Raw genomic sequence first — 14,586 nt, forward strand, 5'->3', positions numbered from 1 at the left:
GCCTTGCTACGGCGTCGCCCAACATGCCATGCCACGGCCTCGGCCCGCATGCCATGCCACGGCCTCGGCCCGCATGACATGCCACGGCCTCGGACCGCATGCCTTGCTACGGCGTCGCCCAACATGCCATGCCACAGCCTCGGCCCGCATGCCGTGCCACGGCCTCGGCCTCGGCCCGCATGCCTTGCTACGACGTTGGCCAACATGCCATGCCACGGCCCCGGCCCGCATGCCATGCCACCGCGTTGCCCGGCGTGCCATGCCTTAGCCTTGGCCAACATGTCGTGCCACGGCCTCGGCCCGCATGCCATGCCATGCCACGGCCCTCATGTCTTGCCACGGCGTTGCCAAACATGCCATGCCACGGCCTCGGCCCGCATGCCTTGCTACGGCGTCGCCCAACATGCCATGACATGCCACGGCCTCGGCCCGCATGCCTTGCTACGGCGTCGCCCAACATGCCATGCCACGGCCTCGGCCCGCATGCCATGCCACGGCCTCGGCCCGCATGCCTTGCGACGGCGTCGCCCAACATGCCATGCCACGGCCTCTGCCCGCATGCCATGCCACGGCCTCGGCCCGCGTGACATGCCACGGCCTCGGCCCGCATGCCTTGCCACGACGTCGCCCAACTTGCCATGCCACGGCCTCGGCCCGCATGCCATGCCACGGCCTCGGCTCGCATGACATGCCACGGCCTCGGCCCGCATGCCTTGCTACGGCGTCGCCCAACATGCCATGCCACGGCCTCGGCCCGCATGCCATGCCATGGCCTCGGCCCGCATGACATGCCACGGCCTCGGACCGCATGCCTTGCTACGGCGTCGCCCAACATGCCATGCCACGGCCCCGGCCCGCATGCCTTGCCACCGCGTTGCCCGGCGTGCCATGCCACCGCGTTGCCCGGCGTGCCATGCCTTAGCCTTGGCCAACATGTCGTGCCACGGCCTCGGCCCGCATGCCATGCCATGCCACGGCCCGCATGTCTTGCCACGGCGTTGCCAAACATGCCATGCCACGGCCTCGGCCCGCATGCCTTGCCACGGCCTCGGCCAACATGCCATGCCACGGCCTCGGCCCGCATGCCATGCCACGGCCTCGGCCCGCATGACATGCCACGGCCTCGGCCCGCATGCCTTGCTACGGCGTCGCCCAACATGCCATGCCACGGCCTCGGCCCGCATGCCATGCCACGGCCTCGGCCCGCATGCCCTTCTACGGCGTTGCCCAACATGCCATGCCACGGCCTCGGCCCGCATGCCTTGCCACCGCGTTGCCCAGCATGCCATGCCACCGCGTTGCCCGGCGTGCCATGCCTTAGCCTTGGCCAACATGTCGTGCCACGGCCTCGGCCCGCATGCCATGCCACGGCCTCGGCCCGCATGTCTTGCCACGGCGTTGCCCAACATGCCATGCCACGGCCTCGGCCCCCATGCCTTGCCACCGCGCTGCCCAGCATGCCAATGCACCGCGTTGCCCGGCGTGCCATGCCTTAGCCTTGGCGAACATGCCACGCCACGGCCTCGGCCCGCATGGCTTGCCAGGGCGTTGCCCAACATGCCATGCCACGGCCTCGGCCCGCATGTCTTGCCACGGCGTTGCCCAACATGCCATGCCATGCCACGCCACGGCCTCGGCCCGCATGCCATGCCACGGCCTCGGCCCGCATGCCATGCCATGCCACGGCCTCGGCCCGCATGCCATGCCACGGCCTCGGCCAGCATGCCATGCCAAGGCCTCGGCCCGCATGCCTTGCCACGGCGTTGCCCAGCATGCCATGCCACCGCGTTGCCCAGCGGGCCGTGCCGCGGCCTCGGCCCGCATGCCTTGCGACTGCCTTGGCCAGCGTGCCATGCCACAGCGTGCCATGCCTTAGCCTTGGCCTACATGCCATGCCACTGCCTTGGCCAGCATGTCGTGCCACCGCCACGGCCAGCATGCCATGCCGGTCCGTTGCCCAGCATGCCACGGCCGTGGCGGCATGGCAAGCCACGGCCTCGGCCAGCATGCCATGCCACGGCCTCGGCCAGCATGCCATGGCACTGTCTTGGTCAGCATGCCATGCCATGGCACCGCCTTGTCCAGCACGCCGTGCCGCAGCGTTGGCCAGCATGCCTTGGCCGGCATGCCATGCCAATGCCTTGGGCCAACATGGCGTGCCACGGGCTGGGCCATGCCGGTCCGTTGCCCGGCATGCCACGGCCGTGGCGGCATGGCAAGCCACGGCCTCGGCCAGCATGCCATGCCCCGGCCTCGCCCAGCATGCCATGGCACGGTCTTGGTCAGCATGCCATGCCATGGCACCGCCTTGTGCAGCGTTGGCCAGCATGCCTTGGCCGGCATGCCATGCCAATGCCTTGGGCCAACATGGCGTGCCACGGGCTGGGCGAGCACGGCATGCCACGGGCTGGGCGAGCATGCCACGCCACGGCCTTGGCTAGCAGCAAGGCATGCCACGGCCTCGGCGAGCATGCCATGCCATGCCAAGGCCAAGGCCAAAGCCAAGGCCAAGGCAGTGGGCAAGGCCAAGTCCCTGTGCAAGGCATGGCCAAGGCCAAGGCAAAGGCCAAGGCCGCGGGCAAAGGCCAAGGCCGCGGGCAAAGGCCAAGGCCAAGGCCAAGGCCATGGCGTGCCACCGCCTCGATCGATCTTTTTGAACATGATTCTTTTATAATCTTACCCAAACCGTGCAACACAATTAAAAATGCACTACAATCAATTTTAAATGTCATTCCCTATTTTTTTGCAATTTTTCTGGAGCTTTTCGAATTTTTAAAGCCCTTATTTGGCATAAAAAAATCAAAATAAAATAAAAAAAATGAAAAAAATAATTTAATAATTTCTATAATTACTAGTGAATCATCCTTTAATTATGGGAATTTTTCCATAATTTTTTGACTATTTTTATTAATTTTTATTATTTTTTAAGTATTAATATCGAAATAAATTAAAATAAAATATTTTCTGTAAAAAAATATTTTTTTTAATTTTTTTTATGGTGTATTAAATTATTTCCTACAACTTTCATGTTGAAAGTTTTGGCAAAAAACCATTACTTTTTAAAAAAACCCCATTATGACTCCTCGAACATGCTTGATGTTTCCTCCTGCCAGATTGAAAAGGGCTTAACAGGCTATTATAAGGGGGGGGCACCTCCCTTGCCCAGGGCAAGGCAGTGGCAGGTACGCCCCATGTTGGGCGCGGCCTGGGCTGCGGCCTTGGGTTACATGCACTGCGGCTCGACCGCGGCCTGGGCTGCGGCCTGGGGCGGCTCGGCCGCGGCCTTGGGCGGCCTGGACCGCGGCCTTGGGCGGCCTTGCGCGGCCTGGGCGCGGCCTTGGGCGGCCTGGGCGCGGCCTTGCGCGGCCTGGGCGCGGCCTTGCGCGGCCTGGGCGCGGCCTTGGGCGGCCTGGGCGCGGCCTTGCGCGGCCTGGGCGCGGCCTTGGGCGGCCTGGGCGCGGCCTTGCGCGGCCTGGGCGCGGCCTTGGGCAGCATGGCGTGGCATGCGCGCGGGCGTGGGCGGCCTGGCATGCGCGCGGCATGGGCAGCACGGCATGGCATGCGCACGGCCTGGGCGGCCTGGCATGCAGCCGGCCTGGCATGCCCGCGGCGTGGGCAGCACGGCATGGCATGCGCACGGCCTGGGCGGCCTGGCATGCAGCCGGCCTGGCATGCCCGCGGCGTGGGCAGCACGGCATGGCATGCGCACGGCCTGGGCGGCCTGGCATGCAGCCGGCCTGGGCAGCACGGCATGGCATGCGCACGGCCTGGGCGGCCTGGCATGCCCGCGGCGTGGGCAGCGTGGCCTGTGCGAATACCGCGCGCGTGGTCTTTTGACCACGGTGCGCGTGTTGCGCGCATGGTCGCGCACGCCTTTGCACGCCTTCGCACGCAACGCACGTCTAGTGATAAGAACCGCAGCCAAGGCAGCCCAGCCAAAGCCAGCAGCATGCCAAGCCAAGGCCAAGGCCAGCAGCATGCCATGCCACGGCCAAGGCAGCCCAGCCAAAGCCAGCAGCATGCCATGCCAAGGCCTAGGCCAGCAGCATGCCATGCCACGGCCAAGGCAGGCAAGCCAAAGCCAGCAGCATGCCATGCCAAGGCCAAGGCCAGCAGCATGCCATGCCACGGCCAAGGCAGCCCAGCCAAAGCCAGCAGCATGCCATGCCAAGGCCTAGGCCAGCAGCATGCCATGCCACGGCCAAGGCAGGCCAGCCAAAGCCAGCAGCATGCCATGCCAAGGCCAAGGCCAGCAGCATGCCATGCCACGGCCAAGGCAGCCCAGCCAAAGCAAGCAGCATGCCATGCCAAGGCCTAGGCCAGCAGCATGCCATGCCACGGCCAAGGCAGGCAAGCCAAAGCCAGCAGCATGCCATGCCAAGGCCATGGCCAGCAGCATGCCATGCCACGGCCAAGGCAGCCCAGCCAAAGCCAGCAGCATGCCATGCCAAGGCCAAGGCCAGCAGCATGCCATGCCACGGCCAAGGCAGCCCAGCCAAAGCCAGCAGCATGCCATGCCAAGGCCTAGGCCAGCAGCATGCCATGCCACGGCCAAGGCAGGCCAGCCAAAGCCAGCAGCATGCCATGCCAAGGCCAAGGCCAGCAGCATGCCATGCCACGGCCAAGGCAGCCCACCCAAAGCCAGCAGCATGCCATGCCAAGGCCTAGGCCAGCAGCATGCCATGCCACGGCCAAGGCAGGCCAGCCAAAGCCAGCAGCATGCCATGCCAAGGCCTAGGCCACCAGCATGCCATGCCACGGCCAAGGCAGCCCAGCCAAAGCCAGCAGCATGCCATGCCAAGGCCAAGGCCAGCAGCATGCCATGCCACGGCCAAGGCAGCCCAGCCAAAGCCAGCAGCATGCCATGCCAAGGCCTAGGCCAGCAGCATGCCATGCCACGGCCAAGGCAGGCAAGCCAAAGCCAGCAGCATGCCATGCCACGGCCAAGGCAGCCCAGCCAAAGCCAGCAGCATGCCATGCCAAGGCCAAGGCCAGCAGCATGCCATGCCACGGCCAAGGCAGCCCAGCCAAAGCCAGCAGCATGCCATGCCAAGGCCTAGGCCAGCAGCATGCCATGCCACGGCCAAGGCAGGCCAGCCAAAGCCAGCAGCATGCCATGCCAAGGCCAAGGCCAGCAGCATGCCATGCCACGGCCAAGGCAGCCCACCCAAAGCCAGCAGCATGCCATGCCAAGGCCTAGGCCAGCAGCATGCCATGCCACGGCCAAGGCAGGCCAGCCAAAGCCAGCAGCATGCCATGCCAAGGCCAAGGCCAGCAGCATGCCATGCCACGGCCTAGGCCAGCAGCATGCCATGCCACGGCCAAGGCAGCCCAGCCAAAGCCAGCAGCATGCCATGCCAAGGCCTAGGCCAGCAGCATGCCATGCCACGGCCAAGGCAGCCCAGCCAAAGCCAGCAGCATGCCATGCCAAGGCCAAGGCCAGCAGCATGCCATGCCACGGCCAAGGCAGGCCAGCCAAAGCCAGCAGCATGCCATGCCAAGGCCAAGGCCAGCAGCATGCCATGCCACGGCCAAGGCAGCCCAACCAAAGCCAGCAGCATGCCATGCCAAGGCCTAGGCCAGCAGCATGCCATGCCACGGCCAAGGCAGGCCAGCCAAAGCCAGCAGCATGCCATGCCAAGGCCTAGGCCACCAGCATGCCATGCCACGGCCAAGGCAGCCCCGCCAAAGCCAGCAGCATGCCATGCCAAGGCCAAGGCCAGCAGCATGCCATGCCACGGCCAAGGCAGCCCAGCCAAAGCCAGCAGCATGCCATGCCAAGGCCTAGGCCAGCAGCATGCCATGCCACGGCCAAGGCAGGCCAGCCAAAGCCAGCAACATGCCATGCCAAGGCCTAGGCCAGCAGCATGCCATGCCACGGCCAAGGCAGCCCAGCCAAAGCCAGCAGCATGCCATATCACGGCCAAGGGCAGCAGCATGCCATGCCACGGCCAAGGCAGCCCAGCCAAAGCCAGCAGCATGCCATGCCATGGCCTAGGCCAGCAGCATGCCATGCCACGGCCAAGGCAGGCCAGCCAAAGCCAGCAGCATGCCATGCCAAGGCCAAGGCCAGCAGCATGCCATGCCACGGCCAAGGCAGGCCAGCCAAAGCCAGCAGCATGCCATGCCAAGGCCTAGGCCAGCAGCATGCCATGGCACGGCCAAGGCAGCCCAGCCAAAGCCAGCAGCATGCCATATCAAGGCCAAGGCCAGCAGCATGCCATGCCACGGCCAAGGCAGCCCAGCCAAAGCCAGCAGCATGCCATGCCATGGCCTAGGCCAGCAGCATGCCATGCCACGGCCAAGGCAGGCCAGCCAAAGCCAGCAGCATGCCATGCCAAGGCCTAGGCCAGCAGCATGCCATGCCACGGCCAAAACAGGCCAGCCAAAGCCAGCAGCATGCCATGCCAAGGCCTAGGCCAGCAGCATGCCATGCCACGGCCAAGGCAGGCCAGCCAAAGCCAGCAGCATGCCATGCCAAGGCCAAGGCCAGCAGCATGCCATGCCACGGCCTAGGCCAGCAGCATGCCATGCCACGGCCAAGGCAGCCCAGCCAAAGCCAGCAGCATGCCATGCCAAGGCCTAGGCCAGCAGCATGCCATGCCACGGCCAAGGCAGCCCAGCCAAAGCCAGCAGCATGCCATGCCAAGGCCAAGGCCAGCAGCATGCCATGCCACGGCCAAGGCAGCCCAGCCAAAGCCAGCAGCATGCCATGCCAAGGCCAAGGCCAGCAGCATGCCATGCCACGGCCAAGGCAGCCCAGCCAAAGCCAGCAGCATGCCATGCCAAGGCCTAGGCCAGCAGCATGCCATGCCACGGCCAAGGCAGGCCAGCCAAAGCCAACAGCATGGCATGCCAAGGCCAAGGCCAGCAGCATGCCATGCCACGGCCAAGGCAGCCCAGCCAAAGCCAGCAGCATGCCATGCCAAGGCCTAGGCCAGCAGCATGCCATGCCACGGCCAAGGCAGGCCAGCCAAAGCGAGCAGCATGCCATGCCAAGGCCTAGGCCAGCAGCATGCCATGCCACGGCCAAGGCAGCCCAACCAAAGCCAGCAGCATGCCATGCCAAGGCTTAGGCCAGCAGCATGCCATGCCACGGCCAAGGCAGGCCAGCCAAAGCCAGCAGCATGCCATGCCAAGGCCTAGGCCACCAGCATGCCATGCCACGGCCAAGGCAGCCCAGCCAAAGCCAGCAGCATGCCATGCCAAGGCCAAGGCCAGCAGCATGCCATGCCACGGCCAAGGCAGCCCAGCCAAAGCCAGCAGCATGCCATGCCAAGGCGTAGGCCAGCAGCATGCCATGCCACGGCCAACGCAGGCCAGCCAAAGCCAGCAGCATGCCATGCCAAGGCCTAGGCCAGCAGCATGCCATGCCACGGCCATGGCAGCCCAGCCAAAGCCAGCAGCATGCCATATCAAGGCCAAGGGCAGCAGCATGCCATGCCACGGCCAAGGCAGCCCAGCCAAAGCCAGCAGCATGCCATGCCATGGCCTAGGCCAGCAGCATGCCATGCCACGGCCAAGGCAGGCCAGCCAAAGCCAGCAGCATGCCATGCCAAGGCCAAGGCCAGCAGCATGCCATGCCACGGCCAAGGCAGCCCAGCCAAAGCCAGCAGCATGCCATGCCAAGGCCTAGGCCAGCAGCATGCCATGCCACGGCCAAGGCAGCCCAGCCAAAGCCAGCAGCATGCCATCTCAAGGCCAAGGCCAGCAGCATGCCATGCCACGGCCAAGGCAGCCCAGCCAAAGCCAGCAGCATGCCATGCCATGCCTAGGCCAGCAGCATGCCATGCCACGGCCAAGGCAGGCCAGCCAAAGCCAGCAGCATGCCATGCCAAGGCCTAGGCCAGCAGCATGCCATGCCACGGCCAAGGCAGGCCAGCCAAAGCCAGCAGCATGCCATGCCAAGGCCTAGGCCAGCAGCATGCCATGCCACGGCCAAGGCAGGCCAGCCAAAGCCAGCAGCATGCCATGCCAAGGCCAAGGCCAGCAGCATGCCATGCCACGGCCTAGGCCAGCAGCATGCCATGCCACGGCCAAGGCAGCCCAGCCAAAGCCAGCAGCATGCCATGCCAAGGCCTAGGCCAGCAGCATGCCATGCCACGGCCAAGGCAGCCCAGCCAAAGCCAGCAGCATGCCATGCCAAGGCCAAGGCCAGCAGCATGCCATGCCACGGCCAAGGCAGCCCAGCCAAAGCCAGCAGCATGCCATGCCAAGGCCAAGGCCAGCAGCATGCCATGCCACGGCCAAGGCAGCCCAGCCAAAGCCAGCAGCATGCCATGCCAAGGCCTAGGCCAGCAGCATGCCATGCCACGGCCAAGGCAGGCCAGCCAAAGCCAACAGCATGGCATGCCAAGGCCAAGGCCAGCAGCATGCCATGCCACGGCCAAGGCAGCCCAGCCAAAGCCAGCAGCATGCCATGCCAAGGCCTAGGCCAGCAGCATGCCATGCCACGGCCAAGGCAGGCCAGCCAAAGCGAGCAGCATGCCATGCCAAGGCCTAGGCCAGCAGCATGCCATGCCACGGCCAAGGCAGCCCAACCAAAGCCAGCAGCATGCCATGCCAAGGCTTAGGCCAGCAGCATGCCATGCCACGGCCAAGGCAGGCCAGCCAAAGCCAGCAGCATGCCATGCCAAGGCCTAGGCCACCAGCATGCCATGCCACGGCCAAGGCAGCCCAGCCAAAGCCAGCAGCATGCCATGCCAAGGCCAAGGCCAGCAGCATGCCATGCCACGGCCAAGGCAGCCCAGCCAAAGCCAGCAGCATGCCATGCCAAGGCCTAGGCCAGCAGCATGCCATGCCACGGCCAACGCAGGCCAGCCAAAGCCAGCAGCATGCCATGCCAAGGCCTAGGCCAGCAGCATGCCATGCCACGGCCATGGCAGCCCAGCCAAAGCCAGCAGCATGCCATATCAAGGCCAAGGGCAGCAGCATGCCATGCCACGGCCAAGGCAGCCCAGCCAAAGCCAGCAGCATGCCATGCCATGGCCTAGGCCAGCAGCATGCCATGCCACGGCCAAGGCAGGCCAGCCAAAGCCAGCAGCATGCCATGCCAAGGCCAAGGCCAGCAGCATGCCATGCCAAGGCCAAGGCCAGCAGCATGCCATGCCACGGCCAAGGCAGCCCAGCCAAAGCCAGCAGCATGCCATGCCAAGGCCTAGGCCAGCAGCATGCCATGCCACGGCCAAGGCAGCCCAGCCAAAGCCAGCAGCATGCCATATCAAGGCCAAGGCCAGCAGCATGCCATGCCACGGCCAAGGCAGCCCAGCCAAAGCCAGCAGCATGCCATGCCATGCCTAGGCCAGCAGCATGCCATGCCACGGCCAAGGCAGGCCAGCCAAAGCCAGCAGCATGCCATGCCAAGGCCTAGGCCAGCAGCATGCCATGCCACGGCCAAGGCAGGCCAGCCAAAGCCAGCAGCATGCCATGCCAAGGCCAAGGCCAGCAGCATGCCATGCCACGGCCAAGGCAGGCCTGCCAAAGCCAGCAGCATGCCATGCCAAGGCCAAGGCCAGCAGCATGCCATGCCAAGGCCAAGGCCAGCAGCATGCCATGCCACGGCCAAGGCTGCCAGCCAAAGCCAGCAGCATGCCATGCCAAGGCCTAGGCCAGCAGCATACCATGCCAAGGCCTAGGCCAGCAGCATGCCATGCCACGGCCAAGGCAGCCCAGCCAAAGCCAGCAGCATGCCATGCCAAGGCCTAGGCCAGCAGCATGCCATGCCACGGCCAAGGCAGCCCAGCCAAAGCCAGCAGCATGCCATGCCAAGGCCAAGGCCAGCAGCATGCCATGCCACGGCCAAGGCAGCCCAGCCAAAGCCAGCAGCATGCCATGCCAAGGCCAAGGCCAGCAGCATGCCATGCCACGGCCAAGGCAGCCCAGCCAAAGCCAGCAGCATGCCATGCCAAGGCCTAGGCCAGCAGCATGCCATGCCACGGCCAAGGCAGGCCAGCCAAAGCCAACAGCATGGCATGCCAAGGCCAAGGCCAGCAGCATGCCATGCCACGGCCAAGGCAGCCCAGCCAAAGCCAGCAGCATGCCATGCCAAGGCCTAGGCCAGCAGCATGCCATGCCACGGCCAAGGCAGGCCAGCCAAAGCGAGCAGCATGCCATGCCAAGGCCAAGGCCAGCAGCATGCCATGCCACGGCCAAGGCAGCCCAACCAAAGCCAGCAGCATGCCATGCCAAGGCTTAGGCCAGCAGCATGCCATGCCACGGCCAAGGCAGGCCAGCCAAAGCCAGCAGCATGCCATGCCAAGGCCTAGGCCACCAGCATGCCATGCCACGGCCAAGGCAGCCCAGCCAAAGCCAGCAGCATGCCATGCCAAGGCCAAGGCCAGCAGCATGCCATGCCACGGCCAAGGCAGCCCAGCCAAAGCCAGCAGCATGCCATGCGAAGGCCTAGGCCAGCAGCATGCCATGCGAAGGCCTAGGCCAGCAGCATGCCATGCCACGGCCAACGCAGGCCAGCCAAAGCCAGCAGCATGCCATGCCAAGGCCTAGGCCAGCAGCATGCCATGCCACGGCCAAGGCAGCCCAGCCAAAGCCAGCAGCATGCCATATCAAGGCCAAGGGCAGCAGCATGCCATGCCACGGCCAAGGCAGCCCAGCCAAAGCCAGCAGCATGCCATGCCATGGCCTAGGCCAGCAGCATGCCATGCCACGGCCAAGGCAGGCCAGCCAAAGCCAGCAGCATGCCATGCCAAGGCCAAGGCAGCCCAGCCAAAGCCAGCAGCATGCCATGCCAAGGCCTAGGCCAGCAGCATGCCATGCCACGGCCAAGGCAGCCCAGCCAAAGCCAGCAGCATGCCATATCAAGGCCAAGGCCAGCAGCATGCCATGCCACGGCCAAGGCAGCCCAGCCAAAGCCAGCAGCATGCCATGCCATGCCTAGGCCAGCAGCATGCCATGCCACGGCCAAGGCAGGCCAGCCAAAGCCAGCAGCATGCCATGCCAAGGCCTAGGCCAGCAGCATGCCATGCCACGGCCAAGGCAGGCCAGCCAAAGCCAGCAGCATGCCATGCCAAGGCCAAGGCCAGCAGCATGCCATGCCACGGCCAAGGCAGGCCAGCCAAAGCCAGCAGCATGCCATGCCAAGGCCAAGGCCAGCAGCATGCCATGCCACGGCCAAGGCTGCCAGCCAAAGCCAGCAGCATGCCATGCCAAGGCCTAGGCCAGCAGCATGCCATGCCACGGCCAAGGCAGCCCAGCCAAAGCCAGCAGCATGCCATGCCAAGGCCTAGGCCAGCAGCATGCCATGCCACGGCCAAGGCAGCCCAGCCAAAGCCAGCAGCATGCCATGCCACGGCCAAGGCAGCCCAGCCAAAGCCAGCAGCATGCCATGCCAAGGCCAAGGCCAAGGCCAGCAGCATGCCATGCCATGCCACGGCCAAGGCCAAGGCCGAGGCAGCCCATCCGAAGCCAGCAACATTCCATGGCAAGGCCAACGCAGCCCAGCCAAAGCCGGCGGCATGCCATGCCAAGGCCAAGGCCAGCCGCATGTCTTGCCACGGCCTTGTCCCGCAGCGTGGCGTGCCTTGGCCTTGGGCTAGAACATCGCATGCCACGCCCTTGGCAAGCAATCCTGTCCCTCGTGTAATTGCCATTTGGTTTGGCTTTGACTTACGTATATGTTGCCCTGCGAAATGCTTGTCCCTCGGGTAATAGCCGGTTTGGTTGCCTTTGACTTGCGAACACGTTGCTAGTGCTTTCCCCAGTGGAAGCTTGTTGGGAAAAGTATGTCCCTCGGAAGTTGCCTGTTGCGTTTGTTATTTGCATTCGAGCTATCCGATGCTTGCTGGGTTTCTCTAAGAGTTTTTGCACGTTCGTCGGGCTTTTTAATTATTTATTTACTCATAAAAATTATAATAAAATAAATTAAAAATAAAAAAATAATTAAAAAAATTACTATAATTACTAGTGCCTCATCTTATAATTGTTGGAATTTTTCTAGAATTTTTTGAGTATTTTTAGTAATTTTTATTATTTTTTAAGTATTAAAATTGAAATAAATTAAAATAAAATATTCCGGTGGCCAAATATTTTTTTATAATTTTTTTTATGGTGTATTAAATTATTTCATACAACTTTCATGTTGAAAGTTTTGGCAAAAAACCATTACTTTTTAAAAAAACCCCATTATGACTCCTCGAACATGCTTGATGTTTCCTCCTGCCAGATTGAAAAGGGCTTAACAGGCTATTATAAGGGGGGGGCACCTCCCTTAAGGCTGGCCAGCATGGCCAGGCCACAGGCCACGCCTATGCCTAGGCGGGCGCTTGGCACATGCCATCGCTTGGCTTGTGGCATTGGCTTGTGGCATCGAAACTACATAGCCAAGCACGGGATGCGTCGAGTGGCGGCCCGCGGCGGTGGCGGTGGCACGTTGGCCTAGGGCAGCATGCCATGCCACAGCCTTGGCCAGCAACATGGCATGCCAAAGCCTTGGCCAGCAGCATGCCATGCCCTGGCCTTGGCAAGCATGTCATGCCACGGCCTTGGCCAGCAGCATGCCATGCCACGACCTTGGCCAGCAGCATGCCATGCCCCGGCCTTGGCCAGCATGTCATGCCACGGCCTTGGCCAGCAGCATGCCATGCCACAGCCTTGGCCAGCAGCATGCCATGCCACAGCCTTGGCCAGCAACATGGCATGCCAAAGCCTTGGCCAGCAGCACGCCATGCCCCGGCCTTGGCAACCTTGCCAAGCCACGGCCATGGCCAGCAGCGTGCTATGCCCCGGCCTTGGCCAGCAGCGTGCCATGCCACGACCTTGGCCAGCAGCTTGCCATGCCCCGGCCTTGGCCAGCATGTCATGCCACGGCCTTGGCCAGCAGCATGCCATGCCACGGCCTTGGCCAGCAACATGGCATGTCGCGGCCTTGGCCGGCAGCATGCCATGCCGCGGCCTTGGCCGGCAGCATGGCAAGCCCAAGCCTTGGTCAGCAGCAGCATGCCATGCCAACGCCTTGGCCAGCAGCATGCCTTGCCACGGCCTCGGCCATCAGCATGCCTTGCCACGGCCTCGGCCATCAGCATGCCTTGCCACGGCCTCGGCCATCAGCATGCCTTGCCACGGCCTTGTCCAGCAGCATGGCATGCCCGGCCTTGGCCAGCAGCATGTCATGCCACGGCCTTGGCAAGCATGCCAAGCCACGGCCTTGGCAAGCATGCCATGTCCCTCGGGTAATTGTACAAGTTGCCTTGCGAAATGCATGTCCCTCGGTTAAATTGCCATTTGGTTGGCTTTGGCGTGCGAACGAGTTGCCTGTGCTTTCCTTGTGGAAGCTTGTTGCGAGAAGTATGTCCCTCGAAAGTTGCCTGTTGCGTTTGTTATTTGCATTCGCGCTAACCGGTGCTTGCTCGGCCTCTCTAAATGTTTTCGCGCGTTCGTCGGGCTTCTTGGTCCTTCGGGGGGTGATTCGTTTTGGGGGGCTGGTGCACAGTGTACGTCGTGGCGCGTGAGTTGTGTTCGGTTTGTGCGAGTTGGACGGATCCCTGCCTGTGCAGCGAACTCCACTGGTGCATTCCTCCATGTCCCTCGGGTTGTCTTCGACTCGCCTTCGGGTTGCTTGCGCTTCCCTAGTGGAAGGTGCCTTGCGAAAAGCGTGTCCCTCGGGTAATTGCCATTTGGTTGGCTTTGACGTTCGAACGAGTTGCCTATGCTTTCCTAGTGGAAGCTTGTTGCGAAAAGTATGTCCCTCGAAATTTGCCTGTTGCGTTTGTTATTTGCATTCGCGCTAACCGGTGCTTGCTCGGCCTCTCTAAATGTTTTCGCGCGTTCGTCGGGCTTCTTAGTCCTTCGGGGGGTGATTCGTTTTGGGGGGCTGGTGCACAGTGTACGTCGTGGCGCGTGAGTTGTGTTCGGTTTGTGCGAGTTGGACGGATCCCTGCCTGTGCAGCGAACTCCACTGGTGCATTCCTCCATGTCCCTCGGGTTGTCTTCGACTCGCCTTCGGGTTGCTTGCGCTTCCCTAGTGGAAGGTGCCTTGCGAAAAGCGTGTCCCTCGGGTAATTGCCATTTGGTTGGCTTTGACGTTCGAACGAGTTGCCTATGCTTTCCTAGTGGAAGCTTGTTGCGAAAAGTATGTCCCTCGAAAGTTGCCTGTTGCGTTTGTTATTTGCATTCGCGCTAACCGGTGCTTGCTCGGCCTCTCTAAATGTTTTCGCGCGTTCGTCGGGCTTCTTAGTCCTTCGGGGGGTGATTCGTTTTGGGGGGCTGGTGCACAGTGTACGTCGTGGCGCGTGAGTTGTGTTCGGTTTGTGCGAGTTGGACGGATCCCTGCCTGTGCAGCGAACTCCACTGGTGCATTCCTCCATGTCCCTCGGGTTGTCTTCGACTCGCCTTCGGGTTGCCTGCGCTTCCCTAGTGGAAGGTGCCTTGCGAAAAGCGTGTCCCTCGGGTAATTGCCATTTGGTTGGCTTTGACGTTCGAACGAGTTGCCTATGCTTTCCTAGTGGAAGCTTGTTGCGAAAAGTATGTCCCTCGAAAGTTGCCTGTTGCGCTTGTTACTTTCATTCGCGCTAACCGGTGCTTGCTCGGCCTCTCTAAATGTTTTCGCGCGTTCGTCGGGCTTCTTAGTCCTTC

Source organism: Camellia sinensis, unplaced genomic scaffold (genome assembly GCF_055761805.1).
Source record: "Camellia sinensis isolate YWXY unplaced genomic scaffold, ASM5576180v1 Unanchor4, whole genome shotgun sequence".
In the NCBI taxonomy this organism is placed as follows: Eukaryota; Viridiplantae; Streptophyta; class Magnoliopsida; order Ericales; family Theaceae; genus Camellia; species Camellia sinensis.